Source organism: Callithrix jacchus, chromosome 8 (genome assembly GCF_049354715.1).
Source record: "Callithrix jacchus isolate 240 chromosome 8, calJac240_pri, whole genome shotgun sequence".
NCBI classification, from domain to species: Eukaryota; Metazoa; Chordata; class Mammalia; order Primates; family Cebidae; genus Callithrix; species Callithrix jacchus.
This window is the reverse complement of record NC_133509.1, coordinates 88,714,349-88,735,060: the sequence shown is the minus strand read 5'-3', so window position 1 is coordinate 88,735,060 and position 20,712 is coordinate 88,714,349. Positions and strand designations below refer to the sequence as shown.

At 39.8% G+C, this 20,712-nt stretch overlaps 1 pseudogene across 8 annotated transcripts in view; it reads left to right on the top strand.

Annotated features, from left to right (window-relative positions):
- LOC118144943 (keratin, type II cytoskeletal 8 pseudogene) overlaps positions 1-20,712 on the top strand; it is a 376,247-nt pseudogene that overhangs the window by 208,672 nt on the left and 146,863 nt on the right. For 5 of the 8 annotated variants that reach the window (XR_013521227.1, XR_013521229.1, XR_013521226.1 and 2 more), the window contains 2 exons: positions 116-360; positions 1,417-19,060. The product of XR_013521227.1 is annotated as a keratin, type II cytoskeletal 8 pseudogene, transcript variant X7 (transcript). Of the gene's footprint in view, positions 1-115; positions 361-1,416; positions 19,061-20,712 lie in introns of those variants that run through there. The other 3 variants (XR_013521223.1, XR_013521224.1, XR_013521222.1) reach the window with 3 other exon arrangements.

The following is a 20,712-nucleotide window of genomic DNA, read 5'->3' as shown; positions in this document are numbered from 1 at the left end:
TGTTCCTAACAAAAGAAGCATGCATTGGTGAAAACTATATATTAAATGCAAGACTATTTGTCTAGTTTTCATTAGGTTGCTGAGTGAAAAGCCTTAATTCCTCTCTTTTCCCAAGGTACTCAGATATCCACGAAGTCCTCCTCATCTCGCACTATTATTTCTCTCACTGGGCACAATCCAGCTTTAAAGAATTCAACACTTACTGGTCTTCAGAGGACTGTCAGCAATGACAGCAACCAGGGATGCTGACATGTCTTGTTGTTTACAAAGGATGAGCACAAGGCCTTTTGGATGACTTGATAAGCCCTGCAACTCCTCTCTCACTGTTTCTCACCTCTCTGGACCAGCTGGCTTTGTGTGGTGAGCTAAAGATGCAAATACTAAAACTTGATCTAAACACCGACAAGTCAGCAAACACAGCAGCAAAGATAAAGCTGCTCAAGGTTATTGTGTAAATCGTGAAAACAGAAACAAGAATATTTCAGTCCCTGAATCCTTATATGCACATCACTTAAAACTGGATGGAAAAAAATCCTAGAATAGCATTAAATTCATATATTATTATTATAGCGTTGAATATTTAATCTCTGTTTCTCACATTAGCATCCTTCCGCTTCTCTAGAAAACCCAACCAATGCTATAGTTAAATTAAGTAAAAAGTTTTTTTTTTTTAAAGTATCCCGAATATACTGTTTCCTATTTAGGGAATTCAGAAATGTCTTGGAAATTATGCAAATGCATATGCTTTTCCTCATTCATACTTTGTAAAATGTAAATTTCTTTTCGGGAAGTTGGACCTCCTTTCTCCTTTTCTTTGCCTTTCAGTGTTGAACACATGGAAGAAAGGAAGGTTTCATGTGTTTATGTTGTATTTGGTTCAATGCTTTTCTTAAATGATATATAAATATAACTCTGCCAATGCATAGAGTTTAGGGGTATTGTCTTTCTTAAATTCTTTGTAATTGATTGAGACAATACCATTTATCTTCTAAAGGTGTCCGACTGTTCCTAGAAATGAGCTCTTCCAAGGTATGCATACAAAAGATTTTTACAGTAGGCTTTTCTGCTCCCCGTGCTATCTTTCTTACAGAAATGTAATTGCTGAAAATATAAGTGTATGCCACAGTCAACAAAGTGCCTTTTTAAATATTAGCAACTTAAAGCCCACATCAATCATGAAACTTCGCTTGACATTGACAGTTACAGAAAGGGATTTCATTTTGATTATGAGATAGAATCTTATGAGAATTGGTCACTGCTGACAATGTGGTCCACTTTTTCTGAACAGTTTTCATGAGAAATATGCTTAATCTTTACCGAAGTATCTGGCTGTAGAATTAGCTCCATTTCTAAATCACTGCTTCCTTGTTACTGAGTCTCAGATTGCTATTAAAAATGGTTATTCCCTTTTCACAGGTGGTGAAACTGCGATTTTCGGATCCATGCAGCTTTATGGAATATAGTATGGGTGAATTATGAACCCAGGTCTGTATGCTTCCAGGTAAGTTTTCCATTTTGCCATACTCTCCTGTGAACCTAGTCTGAAGGTGGAGTTCTAACTGGGACACTGAGGACAGAAGGGCCCATTAATTGAGACTTTGAACATGAGAAAAAGTGGAATGCAAAATAGCATGCTCACAGCTGTTTTCAAGCAATAGCACTGTCTAAAACCGCTAGGAATGAATAGACCTATGTGGCTAGAAATTGATGCAAAGGAAGAATATTCACTCTGGGTCAGTTTTTGAGCCTATAGAATTAGCTAATATTGTTGATTTTGCTCATGGCTGCCTCTCTGATATGTTGGAGGCAATTTCCATCTTCCTAACAAGTTAAATGCATGTTGTGATTTTAGCAGGCTAAAGTGTTAACTCTTGTTTAAATATCTATATTTAGCATTATTCATAGAAGTAACACAATTACCTTCTTTTCCATACAGAGAGCATGACTTTTTCAGAAAAGTATTCAAAGAATTCATTGGACCATTATGTTAGGGACACTTATTCATCAATACCGGATACAGATTTGATAAAGATTTGTGCTCTTATGGGATGCACTATTCATATACTATTATTATTATTATGGCCTTGAATATTTAATCTGTTTCTCACATTAGCATCCCTATCCACATATAGATTGGACTTACTAGTGCAATTTCTAGCAAAATGAGAATGTTACCAGTAATCATCACACAAAGGATGTCATGGTAAATCAAGGCTCAGAAAATGATATGCTACCCAAGGGATGTAGCATTGTGCTTCTACCCTGTTTCTTTTCAAGCCCAGTTACACCAGTTTCTTATTTAGTCTGGCTGTGGCATTCAGATATTTGTTCAGCTCCAGGTTTTGTTATTTCTGTTTTTTGTTTGATTCTGGCTTGAGCTTGTAGGGAGTTAATTGTGTAGTTTAAGGTCCTTCTGCTTCTAGCTCATCTTGAATCCATGTGTCATTTTCGTGACTGGGTTTTAAAATTTCTCAAATAAATGCATTGGTCTGCCTGCCTAGTGTTTGCATATTTTAGGCTTCTATCTGCGAAGAGAAGAGGCCATGAGATCTGCTAACACGCAAAAAAGAAGATAAAAGCATTTTAAAAAATGCCTTCTTGCACACAGGCCTGCTTTATAATAAACCAGAGCAGTGCAGGAATTAAGATGCTGTTGAAATGCCAAAGTGTTTCTGCCCTTTTATTACATCTAGGGTGATGAGGTCATGGCTTACTGTTTAGCTTATATGGTACAATTAAGAGATTCATTTCTTAATGTGATTCATCTCAGGAAGAGTTGACTCAGAAAAGTTTTAGGGGAGAGGCAAGACTCATAGGAGATGTAGAAAAATTATGATTTTCTTCTGGAAGTTCGAGTTCATTTTTTATTTTTATTTCAGGTAAGAATGAGGAGAGCTGTAATGAGTCTGTCTTGGATTTCTGGGTAACAGGGAGTTGCTGTTTTGAGACAGGATCTCACCCTGTCACCCAGGCTGGAGTATGGTGCTATGACCATGGCTCAGTGCAGCCTTGACCTCCTGGGCTCAGAAGATTCTCCCACCTCAGCCTCCCAAGTAACTGGGACCACAGACCAGTGCCACCATGCCCTGCTATTTTAAAACAATTATTTGTAGACACAGGGTCTTGTTATATTATTCAGGCTAGTGAAATTTGATTATTTAATGCTAATAAGGCTAAAGAGGTGGTTTGGGTTTTGGCTTTTTTCCTCCCCCCTTTGGAATTAGGGCAAAAAAGTGAAGTAAATATTTATTTTATTAAGATCTCATTATATCTTTGTTTGTAGACATGTTTAAATAAAATAGTATCTCAGATATATCATAATATCTGGCCAAGTGTGATGGTTTATGCTTGTAATCCCAGCTCTTTGGGAGACTGAGGTGGGAGGATCACTTGAGGCCAGGAATTTGAGATTAGCCTGGACAACATAATGAGACCTTGTCTCTACAAAAAATAAAAAAAATTTAGGTAGACATGGCAGCGCACACCTGTAGTCCCAGACACTTGAGAGGCTGAGTTCGGAGGATTGCCTGAACCCAGGTGTTGGAGGCTGCAATGAACTATCATTGCACCAGTGCACTCCAGCCTAGGTGACGGAGCAAGACCCCATCTCAAAAAAAAAAAAAAATATATATATATATATATATACACACACACACAAATATGTATTCATATAACTATGTGATATATATAACTTTTATATTTTGTATGCGCAGCTTTTTATTGTGTTGTTTCTTTGTCAATCCCTGATTGAGTTCTTTCAAATACAGCATTTAACTTCCTATTGCTGAAAAAGAGGTGGTTTCTCCATTTAGTTAGGGTGGCAGTTCTCAATCACAGTCAACCCCATTCACAAGTATGTGACAATACAGAAATGTTGATAAGTAATGGATCAGGCCATCTGTATTATTTTATAGAAGATTTATTCATGGGCCTCTGTTTGGACAGCATTTATTCCAATTCTTTCCTTCCCTGCAAGTTGTCCTTGATTATGATTCTCAGCTTGGTCTTTTATCCACAGTCAACTTTTAGTGAAAATTCCTAATTTCTGTACTGGTTAGTTTAATATAATAAATGTTTATGAAATTCCTGTGCTGTTTAAGACACCCTGCTGGGTACTCAGGATCATTTTTGGAGGGATTAACTACTGTCTCTGTCCTTTAGAAGGAAATGGAAAATTTTGCCGTAATGAATATAAGTCAAATTGGGATAAACACTGTAAAAAGGGGTAAGAAAGTATCATATGTGCCCTGAGGAGAGAGGAATTTATTTTGCCTAGGAATCCGGTAAGGTTGCTAGACTTGGTGACATCTGAAATTAGTCCTTAAAGGAGAAACGAGATTTTGAATAGATGAAGTGGGAGAAAACATGCTAAGTTGCAGAAGTGTGAAATCCCATAATAGAGTCAAGGAAAGGAGAGAGGTCTGTTTCAACTTGAGCATTAGCTGTGTGTGAGGTGTGTATAAGGAGAAAATGGCAGGTGAGTTGGAAAAAATAGAATATTTTCAGTTCCTGAGGGACATTGAACATTATGCTAAGAAATTTGGACTTGATTAATAAAAGAAAACAGAAAGCTAGTAAAAGTGTGTGGAGTGAGAAGGCACACCATGATTATAACTGGACTTTAGAAAGGTAACTATTCGGGGTGTTGAAGATCACTTGGGGTAGAGAGAAAGCAAGTGGAGACAGGGATCCATCGGCAGGCTATTATAATAATCCAGGTATAGGTGAAGTGATGTAGGACGGTGATAATAAAAGCAGAAGTGAGAGACATTCTGAGTCTAGAGCTGGATGTGGTGGGAATCAGAGGTATTCACAGATGACTCTGAAGTTTGCAGTTCATGCCATTAGTAAATGAAGAAACCATGAACTGAGAGGAAGCAGGTTTGAAAGAGAAAACAATGAGTATGTGTGATGTTTGTAATACACTGTGATTATACATATCATTTCTTTCTTCTTTTGAACTAGATTGTTACAGCCATTCTTTTTGGATTCCATTATTAGAATTATAGCCTATTTTGCTTTAAATGTAGGATCCTGACACTTTCTGATTCCTCAAAAGAGGGGAAGAAAAGTTATATCTGCTCTCTACTACTTCTGAATACATTCCTGTTTACTATGATCTCAATGTGTCTGTGAGGAAGATCTTGAGCCCTACTCAAGGTAGACTCTTTGACCTAACTCCCCTTTCTCTGGCCATGCTCCTGAGGATGAGACAATTAGAAATCCTCACTAATGCTTATAGGATTCTCAGAGTTAGACAGAACTGGCCTTTGTCAAGGTAAATTGGAGCCAAAGTGGATTCTTGGATCGTGTATCTCCTGCTGGTTGTGAAGCTGCCAGACCCCATCCCAGTGGGTGGAAATGGACACCAGCCCCCGAGGAAGTAATGGCTGTACATGGGCGTCTGCTACCGCTGCTGCTTCCTCTCCTTCATGAGGAAGGAAACCGTGGGCTTTCCTAGGCATTTTTCTTGTTCTCTTACACAGGGGAACTGAAGAGTCTTGGCCTTTGGAGTTTGAATAGTGAATCTAAGGCTGGAGGGGTTTCCAGAGAGCAGACAGTTTCCATCTCTGAACTGTTGTTACTTTCTTCTTCCACCCCCATTCCTGTGCTGTACAATTCATTCTATCGCCAGACTTTTAGTGTATAGTGTTAGCATGTCACAATGGAGAGCCTGGAGTTGAAAGCCCCTGTACAACTTCTAGGCAGAGAAACCTCAATGGAAGGAAGGAATTGTGCCACTGTGGTTTCCTCCTGCAAATAAAATTTAATTTGTAAAGATATTCAGACTTCTTTTTTTCCTTACCAGATTTGCACACCATATATTCAATGACAAGTCCTCTTGAAAGGTGGTGAGAAGTGTTACTAAAATTCCAAATATCTACTCCTCATCTGATAAAGCCATTCCGATGTTTGCAGTATGAATTTGTTTGCAGTTAGAATTCCCCACATTGACTACAAATCCCAGTCCACAAATTCAGCTCTGAATCTCTGGAAAACAGTGTGCCATGGGTAGATCGATCCAATTAGACTGTAAATTTAAGGCACCATGTGCTTTATCTGACTGAGCATTAACAATTTATTCAGCCCATTTTGCATCCCTTTTCCCACCCGAGCAAATTGAGAACACTACATTTGCTTCTTCATCTTTTTCCCTTCATGTTATGGCACAAAATCATTTCTCCAGTTCCAGTTCCTTTGATGTTTGCAACAGCAATGATGAAGAGAAAACACATCTTCAAAAGAGGCAGAAATATGGTAAGCATTGCCCACTGATAGTAGCTAAAAGGCATATATTAAACAACTACAGAATACCCAGCACATTGATGAGTCCCGTGTGGTGCAGAAAGAAACAAGCCCCTTCGGAGCTCACTGCAGACATATCTGAGTGAGGGAGGAAAGGGTTTGGAGCCCAGGAGTGGGAAAAAACGTATCATCATCTCATTGCTGGACTCTGATCCCTTAAAGTCCAAATTGAGGGGGAAATGGTCAGAGGAAAAGCATGTTTTCAGCCCCCTCCCATTTTAGAGACAGTCTAAGATGGAGATAGCAGGAGGGGAAGGATAGATATGGGATGGCCAACTAGTTTATTTGCAATAGGCTGGTTTTAATTCTTCAAAGTAGTGAGTTTGAGGGCAATGCAGTGCAAAAGACAACTTATTTATTTCATGTTAGATTATAAGCAACCTTGAAAGGCAAAAGTCCTCCTTTTTTTGACTTAAAAAAAAAAACAACCCTCTGCAGTATCCTCTCCAAAGGCAGCAGGTTAAGTGGTAGGGTCCAGCCCTCAAAGAAACTGCTTTTCTCCATTCTCCACACACTTCCATAGACAATTGTAAGTTGAGAGACAAATCCTCCATCAGACATATTTTCCTTGTCAAATCATGCCCATCCCACCTGACCGACACTGATAGTCCTGGGAGCCAATTCTGATGCCAACCTGTGTTGAACTCCTAGATGTGAGTGCACTTTCTTGAAGGGCAGGTTGGGCTAAAACTTGACCTTTGGGAGCTTTGAGAGGTGGGAAGAGGAGCAGAGGGCTGCCAGGGAAAGAGAGATTTCCTGGTTATTGCTATAGGGAGTCTGTTTACTTGCCTTCAAGGGTCACAGCCATCTGAATGGGCTTCTCTGGCTCTGCTCTTGGGTTTGATTTCAGAGGACTCGGTCCTGTGGAATTCCACTCCCCATCGACCCTCCCCTTACTGTTAGGTATAGGACTTTTATTCCACAGTTATGACTCAAGCCTTCCTGAGGAACACTGCAGCTTTCTTGCAGGAGCAGCAATTGGAAAGGCTGTTTTAAGTGGAGTTTACTGCTGTTGTATAAACCTTCATTTAAAATTGACTATAAAGTGTTTCTGAACCTGCCAAACATGCATTAAAATATTTTGCTCCATTTATGCCTATGTGTAACATTTGGTTTCTAAAAAGCTTTAATCAGTAATCTTCAAGTAGGAAGTTATTCATCTTTATTGCCAGTCGGTTCTCAGTGGTGGTCGTGGCAACAATCTTTTTATTGCTTCTGTGTTTAGTTGTTCTTTGACATGATAGAAGTCAGCTGCAGTTCAATGAGCTCACTATTTGTGCAACTTAATTGCTTGCTTCCTTCAATACATACTAAATTTTTCCTTTTATGAGCAGGGCTGTTGGAAAAATTAAGCTTAAGGATATAGCCATACACTGTTAATTAACCTCCTTCCCAAACACATTATTAGTAAAATAGGTCAAATAACTGCTGAGTGCTAAGTGTACTGTTACTAAGGTCTTCCTCAGCTGAGAAGTGAATCCTGTATTAAGTGGACAAATATTGGAGCATTGAGTATTTTCTGGAAGCCATGAAGACATAAGAATAATGCTTTATAACAGTATTCTCTGCTGCATCGTCTCCTATAGGTTGTATGTATGATTTGACTTTATTTGGCTCTACCATGATTTTAGCTTATTTCATTATGTCTGTGTGAAAAGAAATAAAATATTTCTTTGTGTGTGGTTTTTCTTTTTTTTTTGCTTTCTAGGTTATTGCTTCTTTTAAAAGGGGAACCCAAAATTCAACTTTCCCTTTTAGTAGTAACCACTGCTGTTAGTTTGATTCACAATTCTTAGAAAAATCTGGATGTTGCGAGGAAGTATAAATGCTTGTGATGAGTACAAAAATATGCTCAGTGAAGGAACTAATCTATCAAAATAGACTTATATAGAACTCTTATAATTCCTCTCCATGTCAGGATTATATTCAGATGGAAAATCACTTTAATTGCAGTGGTGAAGGGCAGATTGGAGCTTTACCAGCTTGACAGAAAATATTTTGATGTTTATAGACCAAAGAAAACATGAGAGTTCCCGAATTTGGCAGAAGGCAGGAAAATGTCAGAGTATAGTTTATACTTTTAGAAAGGGGAACACAAATGCAAAGACAAGTAAAATGGGAGCATGTGCCAGATAGAGCTAAAGGTGGACATTTGTGATCTCCGTCCTCTATCTGCAGTTCTATGTTTAGCCTTTAATTGGGAGTTAGTGAAGAGAAAAAGGAATCCCAACATCCCCCCTTAACTAAATGCTAAACCAATAAACACAATAAATTTCTTAAAAACTATTAGTTACAATCTAAATCTTGTAGACATATAGGTAGAGAATCCATATTTCTAAAATCATCTGTTCTGATAAAATCACTACCAAATATCAGTGGGGTCATTACTCTTCCAGTGTATTTGTGCCTCCGGACTTGGGTGTATTTTCTGCATTAAGATTATTTATTGAAAACCTTCTTGCAGCACCTTTTTTCCAATGTTGCTTCAGAATATCAGTGAATTGATGATATTCTGAATAGAACTGATGTTGAAATGGTAAACTTTGTGGATCTTACTTTGCCTACCTGCTAAAGAGGGATAACGACCCGTTGTCAGTCTACACTCCAGGGGATTGTTAAAAAAAAGTTAATTAACCCTTGTCAAGCGCCTGAAGGCCAAAGCGTTTTCCCTGTACCTTACTGTATCACATCTTGATGAAGGTTACAGGAACAACTTCATACTCATTCGTTGTGGGTTCTTTTTTCTTTATCTTTTTTTTAGACAGATTCTTGCTCTGTCACCCAGACTAGAGTGCAGTGGTATCATCTCAGCTCACTGTAACCTCTACTTCCCAGGTTCGAGTGATTCTCCTGCCTCAGCCTCCCAAGCAGCTGGGATTACTGTCATGCACTGACACCTGGCTAATTTTTGTATTTTTCAGCAGAGACAGGGTTTCACCATATTGGCCAGGCTGATCTCAAGTTCCTGACATCAAGTGATCAGCTCACCTCAGCCTCCCAAAGTGCTGGGATTACAGGAATGGGCTGCCGCGCCTGGCTAGTTGTGAGTTCTAAAGCTTATTCTCTCTTATCTTTTGCCTCGATGAGACCTAAGATGCAAATGGCAGATTGTTGACACATGGAAAATAGTTGAACCATCTGAAAGGTTAAGTATGGGAAGAGGGGCACTGCATTTCCACATGCCTGTAGATGCTCTGGTGCCTATCGTTTTTGTGCTGGTCCACAGACTTCAGGCTCAGGGAAAAGGAGACTGTAACTTTTGGTGAAGAAGGAGCTGCTATGAATCAAAGTCAAGGGATTGAATTAACGCTTTTTTCCTGTCTAACCAATTGGCGACGGCAAATTTCATACCTTTGGAAAGTTGAAAATACTTGTCAAGAAAAGAAAAAAAAGTGGAAGTCTAGGATTGACAGGTATGAGGAAATAAAGAATTTTGGAAACTTTCTGAGGCATTTAGTCTTTGTAATCATTTTTTGGTATTCTCACACAGAACCCTATTGCCAACCTGCCTGAGGCAAATTTGCATGTGTTAGGTTTAACTTCTTTTATTTTAACTTGCCTTTAAAGTAGCCAAACCTTTGCCTCCGCGTATGTTGGGTGGTGTTAACCCTTCATGAATTGACAGTGTGGTCATTTCATGGATTTGTCCACTATGGCTGTAGCTTTTCTACCAGTCATTGGTAGACTAATTAAACAAATCCCGGAAGGAGACCTTGGAGCCACGAAAATACTTTGTACAACCAGCAGGTGGCACTGTGTATACTACAGTGATGAAGAAACTGGGCTATAGGAGGCAAAGATGAAAGGGGGAAGGAAGAACTGGGATAATGAGATAATATAAGCTAGTCTACAGATCTTTGGGAGGTTAACAGGGCATCTTAGAAAGCTATAAACCAGTCTCTGAATGTGGAAGGCTGCCATGGATTTGCCTTGTAAGAATATTTCTCAGATTTTTAAAGCCTTTCCAGTGATACAATTGATATCTGCTTAAATTCTACTTATATGCTACTGCCCTGAGTTGAAAAACAAACCTGAACAGAATATTTTTAGGTAATTTTAGAATAAACGTTTACACATATTCTAAAACCACAGCATGTAAAACAGGAACTCAAGCCTGGTGTATATAAAATATAAAAAATCACATTTCATGCTTAGAGAATATTACTCAGTAAGGAAACAGGTTAATTTGATTTGTTATATTAAAGAAATAGTAAGGACATTTTCCTGACCTTCATTAGCTTTTGCATTCTTTGTCGTCTATGATTCTCTTTTCTTTAATAATTCATTTGAAAGAGACTTCTGTAAATCAACTTTTAGAACATACTTTTTGGGGTAAATTTTTGCTGCTTTGGAAGCTCATGTAGTGATTTATCTAGGTAATCAAATTGAATTCAGAGATGGCAATGATTATTTACTTCCAATTATTATTTACTTCTGAGATGGAAGAAATTGTCCATACTACCACAGTTCTCTTGTGAGGGTTGGTGTTTGTTTCTTTTTTCCTGAGCCGTCAGAAGAAAACTTCTTTTGTAGCCTAGACCAGAGGCAGAGGCAGGTCCTGAGAAGGAAATATAATTCCTGTCAATAAACATTTCCTAAGCTAAGGCCTCTTGGGAACACTGGCCTTTCTGTAGAAATGTAGACTTTTCTCCCTGACAAATTTATGCTCTCTGGGGGCAGATGTTTGAACTACTTTTCCTCTCTGCCTCCAGGGGTACAAAACAATTGTGTCCACATGTGGGTGGAGTCCATTGTTCCAGAGGAAAGCTGAGAAGACTGTGAATATGTGGAGGACTGTTCTAGAAATCAGTAATGGATTGATTATCACATCCTACCTGAGGGCAAGGAACTGAGGTGGAAGTGGGAAGAGGAACAACAAAGCTAGATGTAGGACAAGGTGGCAGGAATTGGGATCTGAGAGTGGCAAGTCAGAGTCTTAGGGTCCAGTTATAGTGACCTCAGACTCTTGCCCAAGTTCAGAACCTTAAATGTTGCAGCCTGCCCAGTCTGGTAGGAGCTGAGGCAGGCATCTGGCTGAGTTGCTCAGGGAGGATGCTATGAGTGGTCTCTCCACGTGACTGGAAAGTTTGACCAACTGAGGTGGACCTGGGATGGAAACCAAGTCACTATATATTCAGAAACAGGGATATTTCTGATTCATCAGGGTAGGCTCCTCTCCTGTTTCTTGGAACAGATTCCCTTCTTCTGAGTCTGGAGCCTGGGCAGTACTTGAGCAACAACAAGGAGCATAAGTTTCCTGTCACTTCCTCTTTGGCAGGTTGTGTCTGCAGACACTGGCTCCCATACCCCATAATTACTTTTTCACATTTTTTAATATAGTAACACATGGTTGGGCTTGTGGTGGGGGAACCAAGTGATGCCTCCAGGCCATGAACACTATAAATAACTTCAGGGATCATTTTATATGGTTAGGGAAGGAAGCAGCTTCTTTCTTAAGAAATAGCTCCAAGTAAAGAAGCAGGATTTAGGAACAAATAACTTTTATTTTCCAGAGCCCCTTTGCCTTTTCTGTTTCTCTATACATCAGAGATCTTATTGGTATTAATTTGTCTCAACAGCCTTTCTTATACCACGTTTCTGCTTAGAGTGGTGATTGCAGCCATCTCATCATATAGAGAAAAGTTCATACATTTTGTTTGTGAATGTGCAACTTTGAGCTATCAAGTCCATTTTCCAGGGTTTGCTTCTGACTGTGAATTCTGAAACAGGCACCCATGTGCAAGTATATATGTTGATTGAAGACCCATATTATTTGAAGGGACTTCAATAAGCAATCTAGAAACAGTTCCTCATGCCTCTGACCACATTTTTAAACCACTTAAGGGAACCCAATTTTAGAGCTTCCTGGAAATAGTAATTTAGGACATTTGTTGTAGAGACTCGTGTTTAGCAATCTTCATTGTTAAGAAGGTCTTCATTTTATATAACTTTCCAATGGATTTAAAATGTTTTGCTTCTTTATTCAGTGGAGGTTGACAGTAGCTTATTATGATTAGCTTTCAATAACTACTTTTTATATGTCTCAGTGACCTGGTATCCAAACTTGACATAATTTAATAATTAACACCTAAATAAGATCAACACTACTTTCTATTGAATAAAAATCTAATAGAAAAGTATCTGTAGCAAAAATATTCCAAAAACACTTTCTAGGTTTCATTAGAGTCGGTATGCTTTTGCTTGACCCATGTTTGTACAGATTTGATCCTCACAGTTCATTTCTAAGCAGAGCAAGTAGTTTGGATTATCTTTGCATTATATGTAATATTGCTCTATAATATATTTACAATTCAGGAAGGCAAAGACACTAGCCCAATGACAGAGATACAAAAAGGACCACAACTGTGGTAGGCATTAGAATCATGTTTCTCTCTTAGTGACATTAATTCACTGTAATAAAACTGTATCTATAGGCAAATGGACTCATTTTATTCCTTGCATCTTGTGTAAGAATTGCATAACCATCTGGGACCAGGAACAAAATGCAGTGATAGACAAGTCTGCAGGACTGAGGAGGAACAAACGGGACAGGTCTCCAGGGGAATATGTGAGGAAAATCAGAATCTATCGTCCTTAGTCACTCTGGGTCAATATTTGCCAGACTCACAGGGTACCTGGCACTGTGCTCCAGGTTTCCAATCTAACAAGCAGAGGTATAAATGTCTCCCTCTCACAGAAGGAACCGTCATTTTACTTCTCTCCTGAAAATGTGTTCTTGTAGACAGTGGTGGTTCCTTCATCAGAGGGCTGGACCTATAATGTCTCTGGCTTGTGTGCACCTAATGCTGTGGTGTTTGCATGACTGGGGAGTCACAAAGAGACTGCAGTTGAATTGTCAGTTCCAACATGTAATGCCGTTTGATGATTTTATTTTAAAAACTTCTCAAGTGCTGAGAATCTGATACAGCATATGTTTTGATGTGGTGCAGTGATAGCCACAGTATCTGTCAAAAGGAACCATGAGAGATGAAATAGCAGAGTACTTTTCTCTCATGATGTAGATGTAGCCATACTTGCGAAGGAAAAAGCGTGTATTGTTTCTTGGGCCCCATTCCCTAAACTCCTACACAAACCCTGTGGGATTAAGTAAGCTGGCACCAGTACTGCAAGTTCTTGTTAACCATATATGCCCCAAGGCTCTAACACAAACAATCCCTATTATAAAATAAGACCTTTACAAAAAACATTTTCAGAAAATACTTGTACCTGTTTTCTGCCATGCTGCATTTTTTGAGATGGTTACATGCTTACGTTAGGGCATGGCGTATCGCCAAAGCTAGAGGTCTGCCTGCTGAAGTTTCAATAGTGCTCATTATGAAGGAGAAGTTTCTATTCCTACCCCTGGAAGGAAAAAGCCACTCACAGATAAAGTGTATGATATGATTACCATTGCTTTAGATAACCACAAGTAGTACTTCCGACATGATAAGGGATCGTTTTCTATCTTGAGCTTACAGAGTTTAGACAGCCTTTTTAAGCAATGGTGGTGGCATTTTTGAAGGCCACTTGATTAGTTTGGATCCTGAGGGAGCATGAAGTTGCCATGCAGATAAAAATCAGCACTGGTTTCAGCTACCGTGGCAATTGCAGCGAGAGTAGGGGGGGCTTTGGAAAAGGTTCGGAATCAGAGAACGAAAGGCCCTAGTGACTTTGGCAGGGTTATTTAAAGGTCTTGTGACTAAACACCAAGCATATCAGGAACTGTGAGATAGTTCCTTTTCTTGTGCTGGCTTCATGATGGTTAAGCTCACTGAGAGAGCTAGAATCCTCAGTCCTCAGAAGGTATATCAGTGAGGCAGATTCAAATTAAAATAGGAGGGTTGGCTATCAATATCTGGTTTGCTGGAGGGAATATGAACAGGGAAATTACAGAGCTAATGAGAATTTAATGAGTTAAATTGTAGAAAGGAAATTAAGGGCCCATCCTGACAACTGGGCTATTATATAAGCCTAAGCCCTATTGTATGAACCTTTTACTATCCTCATGAAAAAACCAGGGATAACACTCTAAGATGAGCAATATTGTTAATTGGCAAAATAAGAAATGTTAGTTACTCCTTCCTGATACTTTGACAAGTAATTAATAAATGGACTGTTGACTACTACCTAAATCCAGAGGGGGGAAACCAGAGTAGGAATGGAGAATTTAAAATAAGGTCAAAGGCCGGGAAAGTGTTTGCATGTATGTGTGTATGTGTGCATATGTAGTCAAAAAGAAAAATTCCAATTCGGTATTATAACTTGAATGTTTAGTCTTTCCCAAGAAGCATCTGAAAGATCAAAAGAGGTCAGATGTACAGAACAGGCTTATTAAAATGTATTGGGATGAGTGTTTTGATGCTTTTTTTACCTTGAGACTGATAGGTAACAGCAAGGATCAGTATAAGAAAAAAAGAACAAGAGATTTAATTTCTTCAACTTTTCCACCCCCGTTCCTATGGTTCCACCCTGTGGAATTGCTGGAGGGACTTTTATGGTACTACCATTGCTAGAAGGATTGGATATGGTTGGGGGCTATCTTGGGGGGAATACTTGTCCTGGCTGTGTTTTAATACCTAGCATGGCACTCAAACTTATAGTTCTTGAAGAAAATTTCTGTGTTTTGAATGGTAATAGAGAAAAAGCTATCTATCCCCTTAACTTGCTATCTTCAATTTTCATTCCTTCATGAGAGATGTAATAAGTCTGGGAATTTCCCTCTTTGCTAGGTGGGGATGTGATTACCCAACTGTTGGCAGGGTGCTTGGGATTATCCAGATGGAAATGCTATTTAAGGGCTAGGTATTAGGGTTTCACTATTTAAAAATTAAAATGTCCCCAAATGAGCTTTATTTGTGTTTCTCTTAAAGTCCTTGTTATAGGAAGTTGCCCACAGAGGAAATGCAGCTCAGAGGTTTCTGGGACCAGCCATAGCTCTTGAGATGGGTCAGAGGCAGTCACCAGTCAGGGGCTTGGCCAACAGAACTGCTATGTACCTTTTCCAGTTTGTAGCCCTCCCTTTCGTTCCCAGAACTAAAAGACCCTCTCTGTCACATGGGAGACTCTCTGACCTTAGGAAATCAAGGTATCATGCCCTATGGCATGTGGAAGCCTTATATGCCTTTATGAGCTGGGTGAAGCCCTCATGGAATTAGTCTTATTAGGCAGTTTTCAGGTGCTTTTTAAGTTATATTTTATTTGTCTGTTTTTAAAAAGGGATATCATTCTTGTCACTTTCCATTCTTTAAATTTCAGCTCTTGGAGTTTTCTCAGTGAGAAGGAGACTCCCATCCTTTTTTTTTAAGGAGGGGTTTGAGAGCTCATCCTGCTCCAGGGTTATGGCAGATTTGCTGTTACTGTTGCTGCTTTCTTTTCAAAGTACCGTAGGTCACATGATGACTTCCAGGCCCAAATGGGGAGATGATGTGGATAAAAGTATTTAGCAAGAGATCAAAAACTGGGCTGCACTTCTAAATGGCTCGCCTTTTAGAAAAAACACCTTAGCCTCTCACCCAGATGTGGTTGTGGGTAACTGTCAATGCGGCACACAGGTGGCACAGTTGTCTTGCCATTTACTGCCTGATGCCTCGGCAATTGCTGCCAGCCCTTCAGAAATAGGAAATGACTAATGATGTGGTGGAAATTATGAACCAGGATTAATAAAACTTGAAAAGGAACAGTCTTCAGTGTTTGATCCTCCTTAGAGGAAGTTAAATCTGAGTCCTAGATTCTTTTCCCTGAGGTGTTCTTCTGACTTTTTCTGATTACTCGGTTGTAGTGGGGGTCTACGCTAGAGCTAGAAACAGTGAACCAGATGGTGCAGGAAGCAAAGTGCTGCTCCCATCCCTGAAGGTACAGACACATGTCCTGTTCTGCAGCCCATCTGTGAAGAGTCCAGTTAAAGGAGACATAAGCACAGGGCAAATATTTACCTTCTAAAGATTGAGATTTAGGCATGTTCATGAAGAACTTTCTGGAAAGATTTCATTTACTACCTGAGCAATTTACTACCTTATGCTTTCTCATTAAGGACAATTGTTTGGGTCTCCATAGATGTCAGGGAGTTGACATTTTTCTTTTTAATTTTGGAATCAGAATTTCTTTTTCTTAAGGCCCATGCCAGGCATTCTTTCACAATACTGTGGGCCTGTCTTCTAGTTTTCTTCTCCCCACATTCTCAGGCTCCTCTTTTCTGCTTGGGAAAATGCTATGTAGCCAAAAGGGTAAATGTACATATTGTTTTATAGATGAAGAAGGTAGTATAAGGTATAATGAAAAAAAAAATAAAAGAAACTTATAGGAGTTTAGTATTATCCCTCAATTTCACAGCTGGAAGGAGTTGAATTCTGGAGCCCAACTCTGGGGTCTGAACCCTCTACCTTCCTGTTTTGGACCTTCATCAAGATGACTTCCCCTTATAACTGAGCTTCACCAAGCTAATGCTAGCAGGATCCTTGAGGGCTCTTGGAAAACAGATTCCTTCAGGACCTAGTCCTTGGAATATGGATTAAAAACACTTTTCCTAGCTCCATATTTTCCCAAGACCTTTGTCTTATGCTACCCTAGGACTGCAGTGGACCTGTGGCACTTGTCTCTCTTCAGATCCTTGGGCCATCTCTGAGAGAGAGGTTGTGCATTTAAAATAAGACCTTAAATCTTCTTTTGGCTCTTGCTCCCAACTTTGTGGTCCTGTCAGTTGACTTTGTACAATAATGAAAACAAATGCTGTAAAACAGGATTTAATGGATAAACAGTAGTTAAAATGAAGAGTATATTTTCCCCTTGCCTTGTTATCTTAGCTATTCCATTACAAAATAAGAGGGTTAAGAAAAACCTGGTAAAACAGAATTCGAGAGCCCAAATATCTGAAAATACATTTCATTTAACAAATACTTCAGTGTGTTTTCTAATGGCTGATCCTTTCCCAGTGGATGGACCTACTGGAGTTTCCTCAAGTAGAAGGCCCTATCCTTGGCTACTGGGAACCCTAAGCATGATGCTAAGGCGTCCTCCATTGATCACAGCAATGAGAGATGGGAAGACAGCAAGGGTAGGTCTCTGAGTGTCCCTCTCTTGTGTGTGGACGTTGCTCTGGAGGCAGATAGGGCCTCCTATGACAGCTTAGAAGGGGAGGCAGGACCCTCTCTAGAGCTGAAGTGGAACCACCCCTAAAGCAAGGCTCAGGAGGTGCAAATGCTAGACAGCAGAAATTGCACTGTCCGGTAAAGCTTTCCTTTTTTCCCTTGTCTCCTCTCTCCAGGAAGTTCTGAGAAATTTTTCTCAGAGGAAATGGAGTGAAATGAGCTCTCAGGGCAGCCTTGCAAGGGAAAGCTTGTACAGGAACAGGATGGAAGAGGGAACTTGGATGGTGCTGAGTCGTTGTAGACAGTCAGACCTTGGCCTTATGCACTGCTGGATGTGCATGTGTGAACCACGGGTCTTCTCCAGGACCTGCTGGCAAGGCTACCTCCAGTTTCCTGTGCCAAGAGTTCTGATTCCTTCAGCGGCCTTGAATCCAGCTCTGGGCACAGTTGGCTCCAACTGCTGAAACTTCTGCCCAGTTCTGTGCTGAAGCCTTACACTAACTGTGGCTCCATGAGTGGGTGCCTGTCTGTCTTGCACTTGGTTCTGGCATTCTGCTTCAGCACTTGGCCAAAAGGCCAGCCACTGGGTTTGTGGAGCTGGATTTGCAGTGGCCCTTGACTGCTGCTCTGCAAAGGTTTTCTTTCTTCCCTTTTACATTGTTGTCTTCAGGCTGGCACTTGAAGGAGCCCAACGGGCCATTACAGTCACACAGTCAAACAAAGATCTTTTAAGAGAACAATCGTCATTTGTTTCCCAGTTGGCATTTCTGGAGATTTAGCAGGATAATCTTGGATGTACGTCAGCAAGCATGAGCAGGAATCATCTTAATCCTTAACAAGGCATACAAATGAATTGGGACCACGTGAAAAGTGTACAAAGAATTTCTCTTTCTTCTTTCTTCTCCTGAATTCCAGCTGTAGGGGCTTGTGTAATTTTTGTTGGGGGAGGGGGAGTTTCCTTTTGATCCAGTAACCTGATGCAGAGATGGGACTCCCTAGGGTTTCACCTTTGGGGATCCTCTGGGCACTTTGTGTATTCTAGCATACTCTTTATTCCCGAAGAGAGCTACTGCCCCAACTCCCTGTCACAGGCAGATCCCTTGAAGTCTTAGCTGGGAAACACAGCTTGGACTGTTCTAGTCATTCTTTTAAAGTCCTGACTTGAGTTAGCCTCAAAAAGGCAACTACTGAATTCCCAATTCCATTTGATTTTACAAAGGCAAATGAGCTCCCCACATACAAGGACCTCCAGCTGTTTCCTCTAAAAGAAGAGAGAACAGCAAGGATGTCCAAGAGTCTCTCCCCAACAGTTGCTTCCTCCTCAAGCATCTACCAGTTATGTCAGACCTGTCTGAGGAGACAGAAGGGGCAGAGGGAGAGGTATTTGTTGACTCCTTCACCCGCAAAGTGAGACTCCATGATGCCTGTGATACGAGTAGGTCCCTCTTTGAGGAGCTTGAGGAAGTTAGGCAGGAAAGGGAGGGAATATATGGAGCCAGCACTTTTCTCTCAGCAGTGCAAGAATTGTTGGGAACTTTTATTTTTCTTGTTTGTTGTTTGATCCGCTGTGCTCATTGATGTTATTGTTAAACCAGTTTCATTTATATGGAAATTTTTAAATCTAATTTGCATTTTCCAGGATTTTTTCTCCCCATATTTAGACAAATTAATTTTATCAAATAATATGACGTTTTAGTGATTCTTTCTTCCAATTAATTATTTTTTGAAGGTTTACTTTTTTCTTTTTGCAAATAATTAAATGAACATTATATATGATCATTTATGTGATTAGAAAAATTTATGATATAATCATTGTTTAATCCTGAGGTTGAAATCACTTTAGGTTTTCACTATAGATTCTGTGGCCCTCCAGCCTATGTACTCCCTTGGATCTATGGTATTTTCTGTGGTTGAAGACCCTCACTACAGATTCCTGGTTTTGTCATTTTCTCCCTATATTATTGAGTAGAAAGTGAAAAATCCTATGAGCTACATCTTTTATATTTTCCTCTAACTCTTCTCAACCCCTAGTTACAACTTCTAGTATTCCTAATATTAGTTGAAAGAAGAAATGATCACACAGATTTTTTTTCCTAAAACTTCATTTATTCACCAGTTATCACTTTGACATTAAGGAAACTTTTACTGACTGTTTCCAATTAGCTATAGTAACCTACAGGATTTTTACTTCATCTTTTGACCTCTCTATCTAACCAGAATCATGTAGAATTTTAGAACTAGAAGGCACTTTAGCATCTAGTCCTAGGATGTCAAACATGGTTCAAGTTGTTTGCTGGTCCTGAGCCTTTGGTCAAGACTGGCTGTCTAGAATGCTTTCTCAAGGATAACTCTGAGGCTGGGTCTGGGCTTAGTGGGAAGGACTTCTATGACCAATTAGTGGTATTTGCAAGAAGTATGGGCAGAAAGAATCATAGAACTGGTGATATCTATCTGATCTTCTTAGTTCTGATTAAATGCTCTTATTTTTTTGTTGTTGTTGTGGTAACTAAAGTCTGGAGCAATAAAGTGATTTTTCCAAGATCATCCAGTAAATTAATGGAAAACCAAGGACTTGAGCCCATTGTGATGGAGACTTTAAGTAAACACAGAGGAGTAATCTTTATCTTTTTTTACTCTCTTCAGTATTGTTCCAAGGGAACTAAAAGAAAAAAAAAGATATTACACATAAGAACAAATAATACAGTGAATGAGATATTAACAGATGGGAAACACTGGAAATACAGAAAATAGGTAGAGTGCTGGCTGTAGTGGCTCACACATATAAGCCCAGCACTTTGGGATGTCAAGGTTGGCATCCCGGATTGCTAGAGGCCAGGGGTTTGAGACTAGCTTGGACAACATGGAGAAACCCTGTCTCTACAAGAATTCTTTTTTTTTTTTTTTTGAGACAGAGTTTCGCTGTTGTTACCCAGACTGGAGTGTAACGGCACGATCTCGGCTCACTGCAACCTCTGCCTTCTGGGTTCAAGCAGTTCTCCTGCCTAAGCCTCCCGAGTAGCTGGGACTACAGGCATGCACCACCATGCCCAGCTAATTTTTGTATTTTTAGTACAGACAGGGTTTCACCTTGTTGATCAGGATGGACTTGATCTCTTCACCTCGTGATCCAACTGCCTTGGCCTCCCAAAGTACTGGGATTATAGGCATAAGCCACCGCACCTGGCCTTCTACAAGAATTTTTTTAAAAAAAATAGCCAGGCATGGTGGCTGGGACCTGTAGTACTAACTACTTGGGAGGCTAAAGCTGGAGGATCACTTGAACTGGGGAGTTCCAGGTTGTAGTGAGCTATGATTACACTAC